At 44.2% G+C, this 22,974-nt stretch overlaps 1 protein-coding gene across 4 annotated transcripts in view; it reads left to right on the top strand.

The window, feature by feature from the left end:
* Positions 1-22,974, top strand: part of RNF144B (ring finger protein 144B) — a 104,554-nt gene that overhangs the window by 7,903 nt on the left and 73,677 nt on the right. For 2 of the 4 annotated variants that reach the window (XM_073331903.1, XM_073331900.1), the window contains exon 1: positions 21,037-21,442. The exons of 1 other annotated variant lie outside the window; for it this stretch is intronic. The gene's annotated coding sequence lies outside the window, so the exon portion shown is untranslated. Of the gene's footprint in view, positions 1-21,036; positions 21,443-22,528; positions 22,592-22,974 lie in introns of those variants that run through there. One more of the 4 variants, XM_073331901.1, reaches the window with a different exon arrangement.

Here is a 22,974-nt window from a genome sequence, read left to right as displayed (position 1 = left end):
CCACTGTCTGCTTCATCCAAAGAGCCATACTTCCTGCTTTCCCATCCTGTGTCACTGAGACTTACCCTTCCTAAAACCCTCACTCCTTTCCACCAATCCACAGACCTATAGAAACAAAGTCAAATCACTGAATAGTTCAGATATGGAACACTCTTTTTTTAAAAAAAAACACCTTGTTTTAAATAACAAATATAGTATTGCTTTGCATTTGTTTGTTGCATTGTCTTCCTGTGGTGGGGTGTATCAACCCCGCACTGGTGATGCAGGGGTTGGCAAACTGCTTTGGGCTCAAGAGGTCACACCCCCTTGCCCTTGCTGGGCATGCTCCCAGTGGAGAGAGCATATAAAAGGAAGTCTGGGCTGACTGAGGAGGAGAGCAGACATGTGCTGCAGGCTCCTGATGAGAAGCTGATGGAACTCCAAACCACGCAGGGTGAGCACCTTGACTATGCTGCAGGAGCCCAGTCAACCGCGGGGACTGAAGGAAATAACCAGCTGCTACCTGCAGAGGAGATTCCAGAGCAAAGACTAAGGGTAGGAAGCGACCCAAAAGACACGTTTGGGGATATGGAGCCCTGCAACGTGGTAACTGGTTTTGAAGGGCCCTGGGTTAGAACCCGGTGGAGTAGTTTGTGCCAGGGTTCCCCTACCTTCCCCGCTATTGCCATCAGGCATGACTGCCACTAGAGAGCGTGGCTTCTTGGACTATTGCCATCAGGCACTACTGCTGTTAGGGAGGGCGAATTTTTGGACTTTTGCAAGTAGGCACTGCTGCTGCCAGAGAGAAAGCGGCTCCTTGGACTCTTGCCACTAGGCATGGCCGCCGCCAGAGAGAATGCGGCTCTAGAGACCTTCGCTACTTACCCTGCCAGAAAAGGTGCCCTCTTAGATTCCCGCTGCTGGGGTGCTGATGTCCCAAAGCCACTCAGCGTCTCGGACCCCCACTGACCCCCTGACACTTCCAGCCAAGAATTTCAGAGTAATTTACAATCATTAGTTAAATGAGCTTCACAATGCCCTTGTGCGGCAGGTGAGTATTATTATAACCATTTATAGATAAGAAAACCAGATCATCAGGGAAACGCAAGCTCTGCTTCTTTGCTTATTATACGGCGACTATATGTGCAAAACCCAAGTACAAATACCCAACATAATAGCTATGGGCATAAATAGCTACAAGTCTAGTCAGCACTCCCTTCAGTAAAGATTACTACATTACAAAATCACTTAGCTTTTTCATCTTTATTAGCAATGCCAAATCATTTGCTTAAATCAACCTTGGGATCAAGCCCTTAAAAATTGTGAAACTATTGTTGTTGATATTTAGTTTTATAGAAAAGTAACTACATCATCAATAAATCTTCAAGCCTGAGGGAAATACCTTCTGAATGAGGAAACTCTCGTTCATTTCTTTTACTGCCACATTTCCAAAAACGCTTGGATGCAAAAATATTAAAGGGTTTGATTTAATTTTGTTAGCATTTTGTACCATTTTTTCCCCTGGGAACTTCAAATCTGAAAGATAAAAATGCTGAGCCACCCTCTCTGAAGATGGTGCAAAGGAAGCAGAAACTCTCTATAGTTCTCTAGCTGGGGATAACTCACATGGGGAAATTCTCAGCAAGTTTAGAGCCACTGCAGGTGCCAGGTGGCATGGTCTGGGACAGGAAGACTAGTGGCTGGAGTGGAGTCTGGTATCACCAGCTGGCAGATGGTTCTTTAGGGACTGTTGCCAGTTGAAACAAGTTAGAATAGTCCCAAGGCTGTTCTAACCTGCACTAGGGCTGGGGATGGGACAGAGAATCAAAGAGCTGTAGGTAGTTTCCTCCAGTCACCCCTGTTCTGCTGTGTTCAGTGGAAATTGATTGCTGTCCTTTAAAACGGACATTTTATTTGTTTTCCATACTATATTCTTCAATTCCCTTCCTCTTTACCAGTCTCATTCATATCAACTTGACTGACACAAAGAATTGACTGTTTTATGTATGTTATATACCACATTACATCAAAATGGTGAGTCCCTAGCAATTAATGGGATTTCCACAATAAACATACAAAAATATCCACCCAGGTTATAAAAAGAAGCATGTATGACAGTAAGCACAAAGGAAGTTATGTCAATATTCAAGTGGTTTTGTTCCACCCTTCTTGTCATTTTGCTTCAAAGGAGAGAAATGTATGTTTTCTCCTAAAAGAGAAAAGAATGAATTGAGGAGTTTCAAAAGCTGTTCTATGCCTCTCAGCCACCAAAACTGTTAGAGGATATGATCAAGAAAAGCACAAATGAATTGGTTCAATTTTTTTTAAAAACCTGTTTTTAATGTAATTGCACAGTATTCAGACACTAAATAACTAATCATACCGCATTGTTCTTTTAGCCTGAAGAAAATAATTCAGTACTGCAGTTAATACCATTTCTATGGCACGTTCTGATCTAAAGCATGATTGGAAAGGGTCTAGGCTATTTGTAGAGGCTAGCTGTTGCTAGAGAACACCATTGAACAAATAATAGACAGTAGTTTGCAATGTTATCTGTAGAACGGTCAAAAAATGGAAAAAACACTTAGCAAAATAATTGAACTGTCAAAGTTGTTTCCATTTTACAGGAGTTGAAATAGAACAACTTTTCATTTTGGGTAATTTTTCACAAAATATTAATTCAGATTTTTTTGAAAATTTGAATGTATCATTTTCCTCCCTTGTCTTCCTCTCTTCTTCCCCCACCTTTGATGAATATCAGAGTTTAATTTTTCCTTTTGCCGTTTTGTATCTTTTCCAGAGTGTATGTGTGTGGGGGAATTACATCATTCATTTTATTGCATTACGAGGTAGAAGGGAATAAAGGAAAAATGAGGGGAAAGAAGCAAAAAGACCTTGAATATTCAAAATTTTTAAAATGTCAAAATTTGAAATGTTTTAATTTGGGGTTCTGATGAGAAACAGTAAATAGTGAAAATTTTGCTTAAAAAAGGCCATTTTTCATCAAAAAATTTAAAAGAAAAATTTCAACCAGCTCTAGTTATTTGTATCAGGAAACAGTGCCTTGAGTGCTGGACAGATAATTGCATATTTCAGGGGGGTTCTACTGTAAAATCTTCTGTTGAGCCATATCTCCTGTAGAAAAGTACAGAAGAGTTAGACATAGCTAGCATGGATTTTCAAAAGTGAAGTCATGCTTCACCAACAGATTAATTCCCAAGTCACTTCCTCAATGACAGCCGTCAGTCGTGATGCAGAAACATTCTTTGCTTGGACTTAAGCGGTGCTTGAACAGGAAAAGTAAATATTATGCCTCCTGCGCTTTTGTTCCACTGGGCCTCATACAGCTCCAGCCCCGCTCATGTCACCTTCGCTCAGCTTCAAGAACCTCTCTTTACCCACTAGGACAGCCACTGACTTAAAAGAAGAAATTTTTTAAACATACCATGTAAAGACTGGCATTCTTCATGAAATCCAGTAGATTGAACTCAATGGTAGCTAGACTGTACTTAGGGTATGTCTACACTACAAAATTAGGTCGAATTTATAGAAGTCATTTTTTTAGAAATCGGTTTTATATATTCGAGTGTGTGTGTCCCCACAGAAAATGCTCTAAGTGCATTAAGTGCATTAACTTGGTGGAGTGCTTCCACAGTACCGAGGCAAGCATCGACTTCCGGAGTGTTGCACTGTGGGTAGCTATTCCACAATTCCTGCAGTCTCCGCTGCTCATTGGAATTCTGGGTTGCGATCCCAATGCCTGATGGGGCTAAAACATTGTCGCGGGTGGTTCTGGGTACATATCGTCAGGCCCCCGTTCCCTCCCTCCCTCCCTCCGTGAAAGCAGCAGCAAACAATTGTTTCACGCCTTTTTTCTTGAGTTACCTGTGCAGACGCCATCCCACGGCAAGTATGGAGCCCGCTCAGGTAACTGTCACTGTATGTCTCCTGGGTACTGGCAGACGTGGTACTGCATTGCTACACAGCAGCATCAACCCATTGCCTTGTGGCAGCAGACAGTACAGTAGGACTGGCAGCCGTCATCGTCATGTCCGAGGTGCTCCTAGCCACGTCGGCCAGGAGCACCTGGGCAGACATGGGCGCAGGGACTAAATTTGGAATGACTTGACCAGGTCATTCTCTTTAGTCCTGCAGTCAGTCCTATTGAACCGTCTTATGGTGAGTAGGCAGGCGATACAGATTGCTAGCAGTCCTACTGTACCATCTTCTGCCACGCAGGCAAGAGATGAGGATGGCTAGCAGTCCTACTGCACCATCTTCTGCCGAGCAGCCATGAGATGTGGATGGCTTGCAGTCCTTCTGCACCATCTGCTGCCAGCCAAAGATGTAAAATATAGATGGAGCGGATCAAAACAAGAAATAGACCAGATTTGTTTTGTACTCATTTGCTTCCCCCCTTCCCCCCCCCGTCTAGGGGACTCATTCCTCTAGGTCACATTGCAGTCACTCACAGAGAAGGTGCAGCAAGGTAAATCTAGCCATGTATCAATCAGAGGCCAGATCAACCTGCTTGTTCCAATAAGAACAATTACTTAGGTGCACCATTTCTTATTGGAACCCTCCGTGAAGTCCTGCCTGAAATACTCATTGCTGTAAAGCCACCCCCTTTGTTGATTTTAATTCCCTGTAAGCCAACCCTGTAAGCCATGTCGTCAGTCGCCCCTCCCTCCGTCAGAGCAACGACAGACAATCGTTCTGCGCCTTTTTTCTGTGCGGACATCATACCAAGGCGAGCATGGAGGCCGCTCAGCTCACTTTGGCAATTAGGAGCACATTAAACACTACACGCATTATCCAGCAGTATATGCAGCACCAGAACCTGGCAGAGCGATACCGGGCGAGGAGGCGATGTCAGCGTGGTCACGTGAGTGATCAGGACATGGACACAGATTTCTCTGAAAGCATGGGCCCTGCCAATGCATGCATCATGGTGCTAATGGGGCAGGTTCATGCTGTGGAACACCGATTCTGGGCTCGGGAAACAAGCACAGACTGGTGGGACCGCATAGTGTTGCAGGTCTGGGACGATTCCCAGTGGCTGCGAAACTTTCGCATGCGTAAGGGCACTTTCATGGAACTTTGTGACTTGCTTTCCCCTGCCCTGAAGCACATGAATACCAAGATGAGAGCAGCCCTCACAGTTGAGAAGCGAGTGGCGATAGCCCTGTGGAAGCTTGCAATGCCAGACAGCTACCGGTCAGTTGGGAATCAATTTGGAGTGGGCAAATCTACTGTGGAGGCTGCTGTGATGCAAGTAGCCCACGCAATCAAAGATCTGCTGATATCAAGAGTAGTGACCCTGGAAACGTACAGGTCATAGTGGATGGCTTTTCTGCAATGGGATTCCCTAACTGTGGTGGGGCCATAGATAGAACCCATATCCCTATCTTGGCACCTGAGCACCAAGCCGGCGAGTACATAAACCGCAAGGGGTACTTTTCAATAGTGCTGCAAGCTCTGGTGGATCACAAGGGACGTTTCACCAACATCAACGAGGGATGGCTGGGAAAGGTACATGACGCTCGCATCTTCAGGAACTCTGGTCTGTTTCAAAAGCTGCAGGAAGGGACTTTATTCCCAGACCAAATAATAACCGTTCGGGATGTTGAAATGCCTATAGTTATCCTTGGGGACCCAGCCTACCCCTTAATGCCCTGGCTCATGAAGCCGTACACAGGCAGCCTGGACAGCCCAGGAGAGGTAGTGGAGGAGAGAAGGAAAATGCCACACAGAACTTTAAAAGTTTACAACTTTAAAATTTATTGAATGCCAGCCTTCTGTTTTTTGGGCAATCCTCTGTGGTGGAGTGGCTGGTTGGCAGGAGGCCCCCCCACTGCGTTCTTGGGCATCTGGGTGTGGAGGCTATGGAACTTGTGGAGGAGGGCGGTTGGTTACACAGGGGCTGTAGTGGCAGTCTGTGCTCCAGCTGCCTTTGCTGCAGCTCAACCATACACTGGAGCATACTGGTTTGGTCCTCCAGCAGCCTCAGCATTGAATCCTGCCTCCTCTCATCATGCTGCCGCCACATTTGAGCTTCAGCCCTGTCTTCAGCCCGTCACTAACTCTCTTCAGCCTGCCACCTCTCCTCCCGGTTATTTTGTGCTTTCCTGCACTCTGACATTGTCTGCCTCCACGCATTCGTCTGTGCTCTGTCAGTGTGGGAGGACAGCATGAGCTCAGAGAACATTTCATCACGAGTGCGTTTTTTTTTCTTTCTAATCTTCACTAGCCTCTGGGAAGGAGAGGATCCTGTGATCATTGAAACACATGCAGCTGGTGGAGGAAAAAAAAAGGGACAGCAGTATTTAAAAAGACACATTTTATAAAACAGTGGCTACACTCTTTCAGGGTAAACCTTGCTGTTAACATTACATACATAGCACATGTGCTTTCATTACAAGGTCGCATTTTGCCTCCCTCCAGTGCGTGGCTACCCTACCCCCTCAACCTTCCCTCCTCCCCGGGGCTAACAGCAGGGAACATTTCTGTTCAGCCACAGGCAAACAGCCCAGCAGGAACGGGCACCTCTGAGTATCCCTTGAAGAAAAGCACCCTATTTCAACCAGGTGACCATGAATGATATCTCACTCTCCTGAGGATAACACAGAGAGATAAAGAACGGATGTTGTTTGAATGCCAGCAAACATACACTGCAATACTTTGTTGTACAATGATTCCCAAGTATGTGTTACTGGCCTGGAGTGGTAAAGTGTCCTACCACGGAGGACGCAATAAGGCTGCCCTCCCCAGAAACCTTTTGCAAAGGCTTTGGGAGTACATCCAGGAGAGCCGCGAATTCCAGGGCAAATTAATCATTAAACATGCTTGCTTTTAAACCATGTATACTATTTTAAGAGGTACGCTCACCAGAGGTCCCTTCTCCACCTGGCGGGTCCAAGAGGCAGCTTTGGGTAGGTTTGTGGGGGTACTGGCTCGAGGTCCAGGGTGAGAAACAGTTCCTGGCTGTCGGGAAAACCTGTTTCTCCACTTGCTTGCTGTGAGCTATCTACAACCTCCTCCTCCTCCTCATCTTCTTCTTCGTCCCCAAAATCTGCTTCCGTGTAGCCTCCATCTCCATTGAAGGAGTCAAACGACACGGCTGGAGTAGTGGTGGCTGAACCCCTTAAAGTGGCATGCAGCTCATCATAGAAGCGGCATGTTTGGGGCTCTGACCTGGAGCGGCCGTTCGCTTCTCTGGTTTTCTGGTAGGCTTGCCTCAGCTCCTTAAGTTTCACGCAGCACTGCTTCGGGTCCCTGTTATGGCCTCTGTCCTTCAAGCCCTGGGAGATTTTGACAAATGTTTTGGCATTTCGAAAAATGGAACGGAGTTCTGATAGCACGGATTCCTCTCCCCATACAGCGATCAGATCCCGTACCTCCCGTTCAGTCCATGCTGGAGCTCTTTTGCGATTCTGGGACTCCATCATGGTCACCTCTGCTGATGAGCTCTGCATGGTCACCTGCAGCTTGCCACGCTGGCCAAACAGGAAATGAGATTCAAAAGTTCGCGGTTCTTTTCCTGTCTACCTGGCCAGTGCATCTGAGTTGAGAGTGCTGTCCAGAGTGGTCACAATGGAGCACTCTGGGATAGCTCCCAGAGGCCAATACCGTCGTATTGTGTCCACAGTACCCCAAATTCGATCCGGCAAGGCCGATTTAAGCGCTAATCCACTTGTCAGGGGTGGAGTAAGGAAATCGATTTTAAGAGCCCTTTAAGTCAAAATAAAGGGCTTCATTGTGTGGACGGGTGCAGGTTTACATCTATTTAACGCTGCTAAATTCGACCTGAAGTCCTAGTGTAGACCAGGGCTTAGTGTGAAGTGAAACTCCCATATTGCTTCAGTGCAATTGAAAGGGTCCTCACTCAATTTACAGCGAAGCTTCCATCTGCTTGATTGTGAGCTTCCACTGTGGTAATTTTAGAAATGCAGCATTTACCAGCCACCTGCCAGGTAGTGGGTGTTAAGTGTCTCATTTCAAGGAGATTTAGCATAATTTCCCCCTCCTCTGAGCAGGGGCAGGGAAGAGAAGTTACCATCACCCAGCAGAGGACGGAGTAATGATAAATCCCTGGATCCTGTTCAGCGACAGTTAGTCCCAGAGGGAAGTGAAGAGTAGCTGGGTTAATCTTGTCACATCTGCTTTCAGTATAACTGAGTTGAGGGAAATTAGGGGGTGGGGGAAGGAGGACTGAGGGAGTGCAATAAGGGAGAGGGCAAGTGTGGGAGAGACAAAATGGGAATCAAATGAGAAGAGGAAGCTTGGGTGAGATGGAGAAAATCCTCAGTTTTCTGGTTGGGGTGCATCCTCAGCCCCAGCTCTTCAAGCCAAACTCACTTCTGTGACAAACGACATTCAAGGAGCTCCTCAAAACTTGGCAGCTAAGTCCAATAATAATGAATTACAGATTTGGTCCCTGTTCAGAACTGGATACCAGAGAAACAGCATCACTCATAGGTGACTTAAAGATTTGTTATGTCCTGGTCCTGCCCCAATGAAGTTCGTGGGGAATCTGCAACTGGTTTTAATGAACACAGAATCAGGTCTCTAATTTCTGCCCCCTGGAGGTATTGATATGGACAAAGTGGCAAAATGAAGGAAGACACATACATGGAATTAAGTGGCAGGCTTCAACTTTTATTAAACTTTAACACAGGGGAAGGGCGCTACCAGCCCATCACCCATACTCTCCTATTATACTAGGCATTTAATAGATTCCAGTGCGGGGTTTACTGGGCTCCTTACCATATGATCCGTTAACTGGTGCCAGGGTTACAGGGCTCTGTACCATATAACCCAGGCTCTCCTCAGCATACCCTGCCCCAAAGGACTCAGCTCTTTCTGAGTTCTAGCACCCTTTCCCCAGTAATGGGGACAGAGGGTACAGGAGAGTGGGGACTTTGGCCTATGAGGGACACAAGGTCCCTCAGCCTGCAAAGGCCACAAGGTCTCACACTATCACATGAGCCCAAAGCCCATCACCTCTGGGAACCATTCATTGTATTCTCTTAACTGCACTGGAAACCGTCCACAAGTTGTGATGAATAAACACCACCACCCCAGTACCTTAGTTAAGTTCTAAATTTGTTCCTACTGTGGCTTGAAGGTGCTACAAAGAAGGCAAAAAACAACAACCCCTCCCTGGTCTTCTGCCAATTGGCCCATGGGAGAAAAAATACCATCCTGAGCATTATACGGATGAAGCTACCTGTCTCCATATGCTACCTATATATTTTGCTCTTCCAGTTTTTAAATGCAATTTAACTTCACTGTTTGGAATCACTACAACTCTAGGTAGGTTGCGAAATCACTTAATTAACAGTCAACAGGAGAGCAGGAGAGCGGGGCGGGGGAAGGAGGGGAAACTTCTGTGGTGATAATCAAGGTGGGCGATTTCCAGCAGTTGACAGGAACAGCAGGGGGAGGAGGGGAAGAAACACGGGAAAATAGTTTTACTTTGTGTAATGACCCATCCACTCCCAGTCTTTATTCAAGCCTAAGTTAATTGTATCCAGTTTGCAAATTAATTCTAATTCAGCAGTCGCTCGTTGGAGTCTGTTTTTGAAGTTTTTTTGTTGAAGAATTGCCACTTTGAGGTCTGTAATCGAGTGACCAAAGAGATTGAAGTGTTCTCCAACTGGTTTTTGAACGTTATAATTCTTGATGTCTAATTTGTGTCCATTTATTCTTTTATGTAGAGACTATCCAGTTTGGCCAATGTACATGGCAGAGGGGCATTGCTGGCAGATGATGGCATATATCACATTGGTAGATGTGCAGGTGAACAAGCCTCTGATAGTGTGGCTGATGTGATTAGGCCCTATGATGGTGTTCCCTGAATAGTTATGTGGACACAGTTGGCAACGGGCTTTGTTGCAAGGATAAGTTCCTGGATTAGTGGTTTTGGTGTGTGGTTGCCGGTGAGTATTTGCTTCAGGTTGGGGGGGCTCTCTGTAAGCAAGGACTGTCCTGTCTCCCAAGATCTGTGAGAGTGATGGGTCATCCTTCAGGATAGGTTGTAGATCCTTGATGATGCATTGGAGAGGTTTTAGTTGGGGGCTGAAGGTGATAGCTAGTGGTGTTCTGTTATTTTCTTTGTTGGGCCTGTTCTGTAGTAGGTAACTTCTGGGTACTCTTCTGGCTCTGTCAGTCTGTTTCTTCACTTCAGCAGGTGGGTATTGTAATTGTAAGAACGCTTGATAGAGATCTTGTAGGTGTTTGTCTCTGTCTGAGGGGTTGGAGCAAATGCGGTTGTATCGCAGAGCTTGGCTGTAGACAATGGATCGTGTGGTGTGGTCTGGATGAAAGCTGGAGGCATGTAGGTAGGCATAGCGGTCAGTAGGTTTCCGGTATAGGGTGGTGTTTATGTGACCATCGCTTATTAGCACTGTAGTTTCCCCATGTTTATTCACCCCCTCCCCTGCTGTTCCTGTCAACTGCTGGAAATGGCCCACCTTGATTATCACTACAAAAGGTTCCCCCCCCCCCCCCCCCGGCTCTCCTGCTGGTAATAGCTCACCATACCTGATCACTCTCGTTACAGTGTGTATGGTAACACCCATTGTTTCATGTTCTCTGTGTATATAAATCTCCCCACTGTATTTTCCACTGAATGCATCCGATGAAGTGAGCTGTAGCTCACAAAAGCTTACGCTCAAATAAATTTGTTAGTCTCTAAGATGCCACAAGTCCTCCTTTTCTTTTTGCGGATACAGACTAACATGGCTGCTACTCTGAAACCAGTCAACAGCTTGTATCACTTTGGGAGCATAATCAAAACGAGAAGACAAAAACTACATAAATTAAGGCCCAAGCTCTGAATTTAGCTGTGAACATAGTTAATAAGGAATAAGAATTCCTATTACTCAACCTGGAATCTTCACTGTGTTGGTCTGTTACCAGTGCACACTTGCTGCCCTTAGGTTTCTATTTTTAAAAGTTAGAAAAACTTTAGTGAGTCCTTATTGCAAGAATACGTGTGATACCCTGAATGCTAGAGATTACAAATTGTTCTTTCCATCTGCCTTAAGCTTGTAGATACATGTTCTTATAGTAGATTTCATTTATGTTTATTGGACAGTTACAGGTCTGTGATCCAATATGGATGAATACATGTCTATAAACAGGTCACATTTCCACTCCAGAACAAACTATACACACTGTACAGAGTCAACCCTTTCCGTGTATTTGGCTTTATTAATGTGGCAACACAAAACTAACAACTTAAACTCCAGCACAAGCCTTTGTGCCAGGCTTGGTTGTCTGTAGGGTTGCTGTCTTGTGACATATCAGCACCACTGCCTAGGGGACAAATCCCTTCTCTTCAGAACTATTATAGAATTACATATTGACAAGCCAAAGTGAGTCAACAGGGCTCAGTCAGCAACTCCCTTCAGGGTTTCAACACCTGCTCTTAGTGTGAGTCCACAGAAGAACCCAGCAACTCCATAACAGTGTGTATTACATGTTTGTGTTAGAGCTGAACAAACAATGTGATGATTCTAGCCCATTTTTCTGTTGACAAACTGTTCATGAAAAACACGTGATTTTCAGGAAATAATGTTTAGTCATTAACTGAAAACTCATTAGCATTTTATTTATGGCAGTTCCATCCTAGCTTGGTTTGTTTTCCCCTCTTGCTAACTCTTCATACTGCTGAACAGTCATTAAGAGGAGCTAGGTTAAAAATCACAGAGGGATCTTACAGAGCTGTTGAGTTGCTGAGGACAAAGTTGCCCGAACCTGCAAATACCTACTACCATAAGTATTCCCAAGGGGACTTCTAATGGAAATAAGTACACATGTAAGTCCCTGCAGGATCCAGCCCCAAAATTTGAATGGAATCCCAGTATTGTGGTTTCAGTCTCTACACTGGATGCCAAGATTTCTGTGAATCTGTCTCTGGAGCAAGCATTCCACATACAGGTGTCCCTAGTTGCTGATGGAGGTTTTACCCTTTACAAATGCTAACTCTGACCACTTTCTAGCAAGACCTCTCACTGGCTTCATCTTTTCTCTATTTGACAGATACCAATAATTAATATCTTCTGTGTGAGAAAGTTCTCAAAGTGGTATTTGTCACATCCTTAGGAGAAATACTGGTTCTTGTGGGAGTTACACAACTGTGTTATGTTTGCATGGGGCCCCACAGACCAACATCTCATAACAAGTAATGCATTTGGGTTTATTTATGGAGCTGGGTGATTTACAATCACTTCTTCCTATTCTTCATTGTGTCCATGTGAGGCACATCCACATATTTTGAGGTCCTATGGATCATAAAGGTTCAGAAGGAAACTGCAGTCACTTTTTAATCAGATGAGGAATAACCATGCTGTCAATGGCAGAATGCCAAGCCCTTTCACTCACATTTTTCACTGTAGGTATGTTTCTTTCCCTGTTTGTTTTTTTACCAGTATTTAAAAAAAGTCTACTTGATTGTATTATACTTCACCACCAAACATTTTTATTATAAAGTCTGATTATGTTTTAGCCAAAGAGAATTAAGATTTCAAGCCTAGTATATCAGTGAGGGACCTGCATACCAACTCAGAGTTGCAGAACAATCTAACAGGAAAAGACAGGATCTCGATTTTCTTGTAACAAATCAAAATAAGCCTTGGTATGCAAAAAATGCTTACAAAATATACCATGAAGCTTTGCATTTTTTTGTGCAGTCATCTGATTTCTAGCACCACCTGCATGATATATATATAGCATAGAACCTCATGATAAGGTGAATAAAGCCACTGCTTTTGCACAATAACTATTAGGATGAAATCTCTCTTCTGAAAACTTTTTCTGTTGCTGTTTTGCAAAGGACCATTATCATCCAATGACACTATGAGCACCGCTCTTGCAACTACATAAAATACACTTCTACCTATTTTGCACACAAAAGGCATTTGTTTTCTTAAAAATTGATAGTAATTTCACATATAAGCACCACATTTCCTTGTGAAATTGCCCCTTTTGCATATATAAATACTTTTTGTGCATGCAAATATGAGATTTACATATTCAGTGGGTGAAATACATGAAGACACTTTTTCTTTTATGTGTGTGTGTGTGTGTGTGTGTAAGTGAGAGTTAGGTTCTGGCATTAAAAACTTGTACCATAACATGACATTGTTTTTTATAATGAGTGGTAAGCCATTCATTTTTTTTGCAAAAAGAAAAGGAGTACTTGTGGCACCTTAGAGACTAACCAATTTATTTGAGCATGAGCTTTCGTGAGCTACAGCTCACTTCATCGGATGCATACCATGGAAACTGCAGCAGACTTTATATACACACAGAGAATATGAAACAATACCTCCTCCCACCCCACTGTCCTGCTGGTAATAGCTTATCTAAAGTGATCATCAAGTTGGGCCATTTCCAGCACAAATCCAGGTTTTCTCACCCTCCACTCCCCCACACAAATTCACTCTCCTGCTGGTGATAGCCCATCCAAAGTGACAACTCTCTACACAATGTGCATGATAATCAAGTTGGGCCATTTCCTGCACAAATCCAGGTTCTCTCACCCCCTCACCCCCCTCCCAAAAACCACACAAACAAACTCAAACTCAAAACCTGGATTTGTGCTGGAAATGGCCCAACTTGATGATCACTTTAGATAAGCTATTACCAGCAGGACAGTGGGGTGGGAGGAGGTATTGTTTCATATTCTCTGTGTGTATATAAAGTCTGCTGCAGTTTCCACGGTATGCATCCGATGAAGTGAGCTGTAGCTCACGAAAGCTCATGCTCAAATAAATTGGTTAGTCTCTAAGGTGCCACAAGTACTCCTTTTCTTTTTGCGAATACAGACTAACACGGCTGTTACTCTGAAACCTGTCATTTTTTTTGCCGTTCTTAATTTATTGGTTGTACAATTCTCAGTCAGTCTGAACTGGAAGCAACATTTATTTTTGCAGTCTGATCCTGGCTCTTTATGCAGAGTTATAATAAGGCTTTTAGTATCACACTAACTTGGCATATTCATTTGCTCTTAATGGGATTGTGGTTATGGTACTTGAAAAATGGTCAGTGGTGCTTTGTGGCTAGGCTACCTTATAAATGAATAATTAGTAATTGAAGTGACATGTTTGTGCACTGATAGTTCAGTGATGGACATGTTAGAAATACTTACAGTAGATGGAAAGAGAGACCTGGTAGCTGTTTATAGTTCAACTGTGTTAACATTTACTCTTCTAGAAGTTTCAAACTCATCTAAAAATTCACTTGGAGACTTATCTTGGCATATAACATCTCAGTTAAGAGCCTTTTTTCTTTTCAAATTTAAAAGGTTAGTGTGACACTCCATGCTTGTGTGACTCCATCATCATAATTTTAAAAGAAATCTAATTTAGGAAGCGTTTAGTTTGTGAGAGCTGACATATGACATGACATGCCTTTGTGATTTTTTTCTTTTTCAATGAACAAAAAAAAAAAATACTGAATCTATGTGGGTTGCTGTGGGAGACAGGGGAATCCAGCTGGGTAGCAATTTTAGCATGACTTATTACAGTTCACAAAATTAGCTTGACCTAGAAGATGGGTTTCTTTACAGCTCTTATGCGCTGTACTAGCAGACTTGAGGAATAGCTGGTAGGGACTGTAATTCTATAAAATAGACCACAAGTATTTGAGAAGGATGGTACAGTGGGATAAATTTGGACTTTCACTGGTGGCATTTGAAAGAGTCACCATGACATCTCAAAAATTCTGTGCCTGAGCAAATATACTGTCTAAGATGCTGTATGTGAAATCATCTCATGGACACCTTTTCTCTCACATTCATGTGGACCACCTCCCTTTCTATGTAGCTATGCAAAATGTAATATTAGGAAAGTATTTATGCGTGTTAGCTGTCTTTTATGCTTTTTTCCTGGAAAAATGTAATCATATTGTCTCATTTTGCTCTTTATTTAATCTTATCCTTTTCTATTCTTCTTATACAATAGCCTGATGGCCACAGTTTTAGCTGACATACACCACAGATTGAACCAACAACCCCCAAATCTGAAAGCACGAGCTGTTACACTTGAGCTAAGGCTCCTAAGCTAGGGCTGTAACAGACTTACCTCTTCTGTCAACCGGACACACAGATACATACAGTTATCAGGCTATGGGGGCTTTTGTATATGTTATATATATATACACGTGATGACGGGGCCTGACAGAGTTGCCAACTGAGTTGTGTGTGTGTGTAATGTCTTGTGATCTAGGGATAATTAGGAACACACTTGTAAAGTTTTGCCTTTTTCAAAATGGCCACCCAGCCATACCTCCCAACAGTCCTGGGTTTCGTGGGACTGTCCTGCTTTAACCCACAAAACGTCCTCTCCTGGTTAAGTAGAACACTTTCTGCATTCAGTGGTGCCCACAGACATATGCATATTATGCACAATGTGTACCATTGAGAGGGGCAAACCTAGGGAGGCACAGGTGCTGACTTTCGTTTTTGCTGGTGGGTGTTTTTGAAGAGGTGTGTGTGTTTGGGGGGGAAGGAGCTCTGCCAGTTTTTGGGGGAGGTTATTTTCAGCATATTTATATACTTCTTTCATATTCTAGTTTTTTAATATGTGTCTATTCTTGGTATCTTAACAATTTAATCATTATTAAAATAGTAATGAACTACATAATTACATTATGAATTACAGTATATTAAAATCATTGTACTCACCTACAAGCTGACTTCATTAACGTCCCAGTTTAAAGACATTATGTCTGACTGTAGCCTTCTGGATGAAACTGTCAGCAATACTGTGGCTTGTGGGTGCTCGTACCAGGTTTAAAATGGCACCAATGGCGCTGTGGGGCCGGGCCCACATGCAGAAGGGGCCCTGGCATCTGGACCATGGCCCAGCCCCACTGCTGCACCTGGGCTCCACCCCGAAGCCTCACCCTCGCTTGGCTTCTTCCCCCTGAGGCCCTGCCTGTGCTCCTCTCCAAGGCCCCACCCCTGCTCGGCTCTTCCCTGCCCCGAGGCCTTGCCCACCACTCGCTCCTCCCCACCCCCTCATCTCAGCTCGCTCTTCTCCACCCTCCCCCACCATGCAAGTGGTGGGCGGGGCCTCAGGGGAAAGAGGCTGAGCGTGAGGCAGGGCCTTGGGGCAGAGCACGGGTGGAGTGGGGGGTGGAGCCATGGTCCAGGTCCACAAGAGATTAGTCTAACCTTGCAGATTAATCTAACCTCCAGGGCTCAAGCACCTTGGTGGGTTTAGCTTCTTCTGGGCACGCTCAGTGCCTGGCAGGAGAGCTCAGGGTGGGGACTAACATTGGACCTGGGTGGGCTGGACTGAAAGGTGGGAGCTGAGCATGGCACAGACTTGGAAGGTGAGGTGCTGGGACCAGCAGTGGGGATGGCTCCACAGGCATTGGCGGTGACCAATTGCATACCACTTTAGCTACTTGAAATATGGGGTGGTATGCCCATCACCCATGATTTTCAATGGGATTTAAGCCACAGAATGCCCATAGTGAAGATGACCACTATTTCCCTATAGACTTTACAGGTGGCAGGTAGTCTGCCCTAGTAAAGGTGGATGCCATCTTGCTTTGTTTCCTATGCAAATGGCGGTCAGGCTGCACTCTGTGAAGATGGCCACGGGCTGTGCTGTCAAGAGACAGGCAGGAACACTGTGAGGGCCAGGTGACTATGAGGCACAGGGAGGGTAAACAAGATCAGGTGATAATGGGTGGGGATAGGGAGCGAAGCTGAGAGGACAGGAGGTGAGAATGTCACTTGAAGAAGGATTGGAAGTTAGGTTTCTTGTCATCAGAGTGGTGAGATTCTGGAACAGCCTCCAAATAGGAGTTGTGGGGCTAAACAACTTAATAAGGGGGTCAGGGAGGAATTTTTCCCCAGGTCAGATTGGCAGTGACCTTGGTATTTTTTCTCTGCAGTGTGTGTGTGTGTGTGCGTGCCAGTTGCCAGCATTGTCTGGGTATATCTCACCTAATCATTTCTCTGCCATTTCAGGGGCCTTGAGCCCTGGTGAACCTTGGTTCCTTCTGTGCTCTGCCTGTGGCACATAATAGTCTAGTCCAGTGGTTCTCAACCAGAGGTCTGGGGCCCCCTGGGGGGGCTGTGAGCAGGTTTCAGGGGGTCCATCAAGCAGGGCCAGCGTCAGACTTGCTGGGGCCCAGGGCAGAAAGCCGAAGCCCCACCGTATGGGGCTGAAGCCCAGGGCCCTGAGCCCCGCCACCTGGGGTTGAAGCCAAATCCTGAGCAACTTAGCTTCGTGGGGGCCCCTGTCGCATGGGGCCCCAGGCAATTGCCCTGTTTGCTACCCCCTAATGCCAGCCCTGACTTTTATATGCAGAAAATCAGTTGTGACACAGGTGGGCCATGGAGGTTTTATAGCATGCTGGAGGTGAGGGGGCTCAGAAAGAAAAAGGTGGAGAACCGGATAGAAAGGAGCATAAACTCTGGCAAGTCAAGTGTAAAAGTATAAATAGTCAGGTCAAAAGAGAATTTGAAGAGCAACTAGCAAAAGACTCAAAAACTAACAGCAATTTTTTTAAAGTATATCAGAATCAGGAAACTGCCAAATAATCAATGGGGCCAATGGACTATCAGGGTGCTAACGGAGCACTCAAGGAACACAAGGCCATTGTGGGGAAGCTAAATGAATTCTTTGCATTGGTCTTCACTACAAAGAATGTGAGGGAGGTTCCCACACCCAGTCCATTCTTTTTAGGTGACAACCTGTCCCAGATTCAGTTATCAATAGAGGAGATTTTGGAACAAATTGATAAATTAAATAATAATAAGTCATCAGGACCAGATGGTATTCCACGAGAGTTCTGAAGGAACTCAAATATGAAATCGCAGAACTACTAACTATGGAATGTAACCTATCACTTAAATCAGCTTCTGTACCAGATGACTGGAGGATAGCTAATGTGACACCAGATTTTAAAAAGGCTGCAGAGGTGATCCTGGCAATTACAGGCCAGTAAGCCTAACTTCAGTACCAGGAAAATTGGTTGACACTATAGTAAAGAACAGAATTATCAGACACATAGGTGAACATGATTTGTTGGGGAATAGTCAACATGGCTTTTGTAAAAGTAAATCATGCCTCACCTATGTATTAGAGTTTTCTGAGGGGGGGTGTCAACAAACAGCTGAACAAGGGTGATTCCGTAGATGTAGTGTACTTGGACTTTCAGAAAGCTTTTTACGTGATCCCTCACCAAAGGCTCCTAGGCAAGTAAGCAATCGTGGGAGAAGAGGGAAAGTCCTCTCCTGGTTCAGTAACTGGTTAAAAGACAGGAAACAAAGGGAAGGAATAAATGGTCAGTTTTTAGAATGGAGAAAGGTAAATAGTGGTACTGGGATTAGTGATTTGCAACATATTCATAAATGATCTGGAAAAATAGGTAAACAGGAAGGTGGCAAAGTTTCCAGACAATAAATAATTACTCAAGGTAGTTAAGTCTAAAGCAGACTGTGAAGAGTTACAAAGGGACTTCACAAAATCGGGTGACTGGGCAACAAAATGGCAGATGAAATTCAATGTTGATAAATGCAAAGTAATACACATTGGAAAACAATCCGACCTATGCATACAAAATAATGGGGTCTAAATTAGCTGTTACTATTCAAGAAAGAGATCTTGAAGTCCCGGTGGGATAATTCTCTGAAAACATCCACTCTATGTGCAGTGGCAATCAAAAAAGCTAACAGAATGCTGGAAACCATTAGCAAAGGGATAGATAACAAGACAGTAATATCATAATTACACTATATAAATCCATGGTATGCCTACAGCTTGAATACTGCGTGCTGTTCTGGTTGCCCCATCTCAAAAAAGATATATTAGAACTGGAAAAGATACAGAGAGGGGCATCAAAAATGATTAAGGAAAAGCTTCTATATGAGGCAAGATTAAAAAGAGTGGGACTTTTCAGCGAAAACTAAAAGGGATATGACAGAGGTCTATAAACTCATGAATGGAGTGGAGGAAGTGAATAAAGAAGTCTTATTTACACCTTCACATAACACAAGAACCAGGGGTCACCCAGTGAAATTAATAGGCAAAAAGAAGTACTTAACTCAACACACAGGCAATTTGTGGAATTCATTGCCAGGGATGTTGTGAAGGCCAAAATTATATCTGGGTTCAAAAAAGATTTAGACATGTTCATGGAGGGTGGATTCATCAATGGCTATTCATCTGTCCATCAATGGTCAGGGATGCAACCCCATGCTCTGGGTGTCCCTAAGCCTCTGACTGTCTTTGCAACCTTAATAATGTAATTTTAACATGATTTTTTTTGTATGCATAGGTATACATTTATAAATGTACAGAAACCCACAACTGTATTAGCTTTTAAAATTTGAAAGTTAATCTTTATAAATTTTTATAAAAATTCATAGGATGAAGTATAACTCTGAAAATCAACTCTGAAAAGCCCAGCAATGAGAGAGATACACAAAAGGAGAATGAGCATACATTCCACAGTCCTCCCAAATAAGTATGAAGGCATATTGCCATCCTGAATTACATGATGTACAACACATTTCATCATAAAGAGAAGATTGCAGATTAACTTTGATTAATGTCCCTAGCTTTTCTTTCTCAATTTTTTTTTTCACACCCATTAAGACATATAGAAATGCCATACCAGATGTCATCTGTGGTCTGGCACTTTTCCTTCAGCAGGCAGAGAAGAGTACTAACTGGCTCTATGTCACAAACACCTGTCAGGGATGGTCTAGATCAGGGGTGGGCAAACTACGGCCCGCAGGATGGTCCTGTCCAGCTCCATAGCTCCCGGCCGGGGAGGCTCACCGCCAGCCCCTCCCCCACTGTATCCCCCTCCCCTGTAGTAATGCCGCCGCGCGGCTTGTGCCCGCCCACCTCCCAGGCTTTCAAATAAGTGTGTCCTGCCGCTCTGAGAATCAGGGTAAGGGTAAGAGTAGGGTAAGGGGGTGGGGGAAGAGGGGTTGGATAAGGGGCAGTCGGCCCCAGGGGGCAGTCAGGGGACGGGGCGGTTGGATAGGGCGGAGGTTCAGGGGGGGCAGTCAGGAGATAGGGAATGGGGTGGGTTGGAGAGGGGGTGGGGTCCCGGGGGGTTGGGTGGGACAGGGAACGGGGGGGTTGGATAGGGGGTGGAGTCCTGGGGGGCCTGTCAGGGGGCGGAGGTGTGATGGGGGCAGGGCAGTCAGGGGACAGGGAGTGGGGGGGGTTGGATAGGGGGTGGGATCCTGGGAGAGGGCAGTCAGGGGACAAGGAGCAGGGGGGGTTGGATGGGTCAGGGGTTCTGAGGGGGGCAGTCAGGAGGCGGGAAGTGGGAGGAGGCGGATAGGGGGCAGGGGCCAGGCTGTTTGGGGAGGCACAGCCTTCCCTACCCGGCCCTCCATACTGTTGCACAACCCTGATGTGGCCCTCGGGCCAAAAAGTTTGCCTACCCCTGGTCTAGATAATACTTAGTCCTGCCATGAGTGCAGGGGACTGGACTAGATGACCTCTCGAGGTCCCCTCCAGTCCTATGATTCTATATGGTACAGTATGTACCACTGCTGGTTCACTAGATGAACAGAGCACTTGTGCAAGGAGAATGGATCCTCTGAATTCATCACCTCTGTTGCATAAAACCTCAGATTAAGGAGTCAGAATCTAGTTTTGCAGCCTTCTTTTCTGCAGCACTGTCATACCCTTAGTTGTCCTAATGACGCAAGCTGAATAAAATCAACAGCACAATAAGATTCAGATTTGAAGTTGCACCTGCAATTTATATTTGTAATTTCAGATATTTTTCCTCATGGGGAAATCACTTCATATTCAAAACATTTCATTCATGTGAGGGGATGAGCAGAAAGCAGTAACATTTCAGGCAACGTGCCAACAGGTCAGCTGCTATACAATCCACTGTCCTAGAGCTGGTTAAGTGACAACTGGAGGGCTATGTATAAGTGTCACATACACCATTATATCTCTCTTACTTTTACCTTGTCAGGACTCAGATGGGAATTATAATTACAAATAGCAGAGATGTCAAAATAAGAAGATTGGGATATGTACTGGTTGGAATTTGATGGTTTAAAGCAATCACCTGCAGTTCAACTGAGACTCAGATGGGAAGTAGGAAGTGCTGTGCTCAAGCTTCCTGTTTAAATAAATGCAGCTTTCCCACAGCTACTGCATACAAGGTCTGACGTGCTTTTTAAGATATAATGGTAACATGCTCTTAATCGCAGGGAGGAGATTATTCATCAGAGTGGTGAAAGGGCTGGGAGACAAGTCCTGTTACAGTCCTAACAAAGTGTAACGCTGTCAGCTGCACAGAGAAAGAGAGGAAGGGTGAGAGAGAAATCTGTTTCTGCTTCAAATTGTAAGTCCACAGTGATTGTGACATTATGAATCTTGGGAGCACTGAAGTGTGAGTGAAGGTATTGAAAAGTCAAACAGCTGGGAGTGAACAGTACTCTCCTTGCAAGGTATGTTGGAAGATAGCTCTCTTACTCTTTCTTTTTTAACCTACTTTTCCTTATAGTGAGAGACTGAAAAGGCTAAATGATTCTGTATATAGTGCTTGTCAAACAAGAGAGAGAGGAAAGAAAAGGGAAAGGTTAAATAACTAGAAAACATTTATACATGATTTTAACTGAAATGTGTAACCATGTGGTACACAGAGCCACCTGAAGCAAAGAGAATTCTTGGATTCTTGGCTATTAAAAGCATAGAAAATTAAATATGCATTTGGTTTGCTACAAAAGAATTAAATCAGTTTTTATAGTATAACTTTTTAAAGCATCTGCATGATGGGTTTGTTTGAAAATGCTGCAGTATTAGGACATATTTGTGTATGTGAAAGCAGTGGAGAAAATTGCATGATATCCTTTAGGCTTATCTACAGTTGCTTACATACAATAACTCATTTTACATCAGAAACATACATCTGAATGAGCTGAAGGGAGGGTGGGCTTGAAATGCACAGATTTCCTGCTGGTTTAAAAACATTCCGTATGTCACAGCATCATGTAACTCCTATCGGGAAAACAGACTACAGATCTGAATGCTCAGTATTGGTATAGTCTTCTAATTCCATTCAGAGTTTAAGGATACCGAGATTAAGCACATAAATACTAAATGAACAATACATTTGATTCTTAATGTGGATCAGGTTTTTGACACTGAACAGACAGGAAAACTGTATGTTTACCAATATAAAAATATAGTGTTCTCCTTTTCTCAGTACAAGGGTTTCTCAGTACATGGCTACCTCAAAAATAAGGGTGCTGCACTCTAACTTCTCATTATAAGGCTCCGTATTATAAAAAAAAAAAATGAAGGCATTCTGCCTTCTTACTGTGTGTATAATCTTTATAGCAAACCCTTCACTGTAGAATCCACTGCAAAAATCCACCTCCAGGGAGCACTATAGCTAGTTAAATATTTAGAAGGACTATAATTAAGGAAATAGTGTAGCATGGCTTGCCACTCTTTTGGTAAATAGACACTGAATATTTTTGAGGAAATGGATTGAGCATAGACACAGGTCAGGACTGAAATACCTACATGTACCAAAATAACCTACCAGGAGTAGGTGCAGTAACATGACCTGTCAGGTAACCCTCAAGATGAAGGTGAGTGCTTTGGTTGGGGATGGCTTGCCTTAGAAGTCTAAGCATTAGGTTTGGAGTATCTAGATACCTTGAAACAAAAGTTTCAAAATCTGGCTGAGTTGGTGCAGCCCTTTATCTCTTCTGAACTAGACACATTAGTGTGATTCTTCTCTCACTTAGGGTTTGCCTACATAGGAAACTGTATAACCCCCTCCCCCACTGTCTGGACACTCTTATTCCAGTGTAAAAGTGGCTTTTTTGGTACAGCTTAACCCCCTTAAGCCCTCCCAAATGACATAAGCTAAATAAAAAAATAAAGCACTTTTTTATCAGAATTAGAGTGCCCACATTGCAGGGGCTGGGAGGGAGGGAGTGTGTGTGTGGGCGGGGGGGGGGGGGTGGTT

Source organism: Lepidochelys kempii, chromosome 2, assembly GCF_965140265.1.
Source record: "Lepidochelys kempii isolate rLepKem1 chromosome 2, rLepKem1.hap2, whole genome shotgun sequence".
Taxonomy (NCBI): Eukaryota; Metazoa; Chordata; order Testudines; family Cheloniidae; genus Lepidochelys; species Lepidochelys kempii.
The sequence above is the reverse complement of the archived record's forward strand: the minus strand, read 5'-3'. Positions and strand labels throughout refer to the sequence as shown.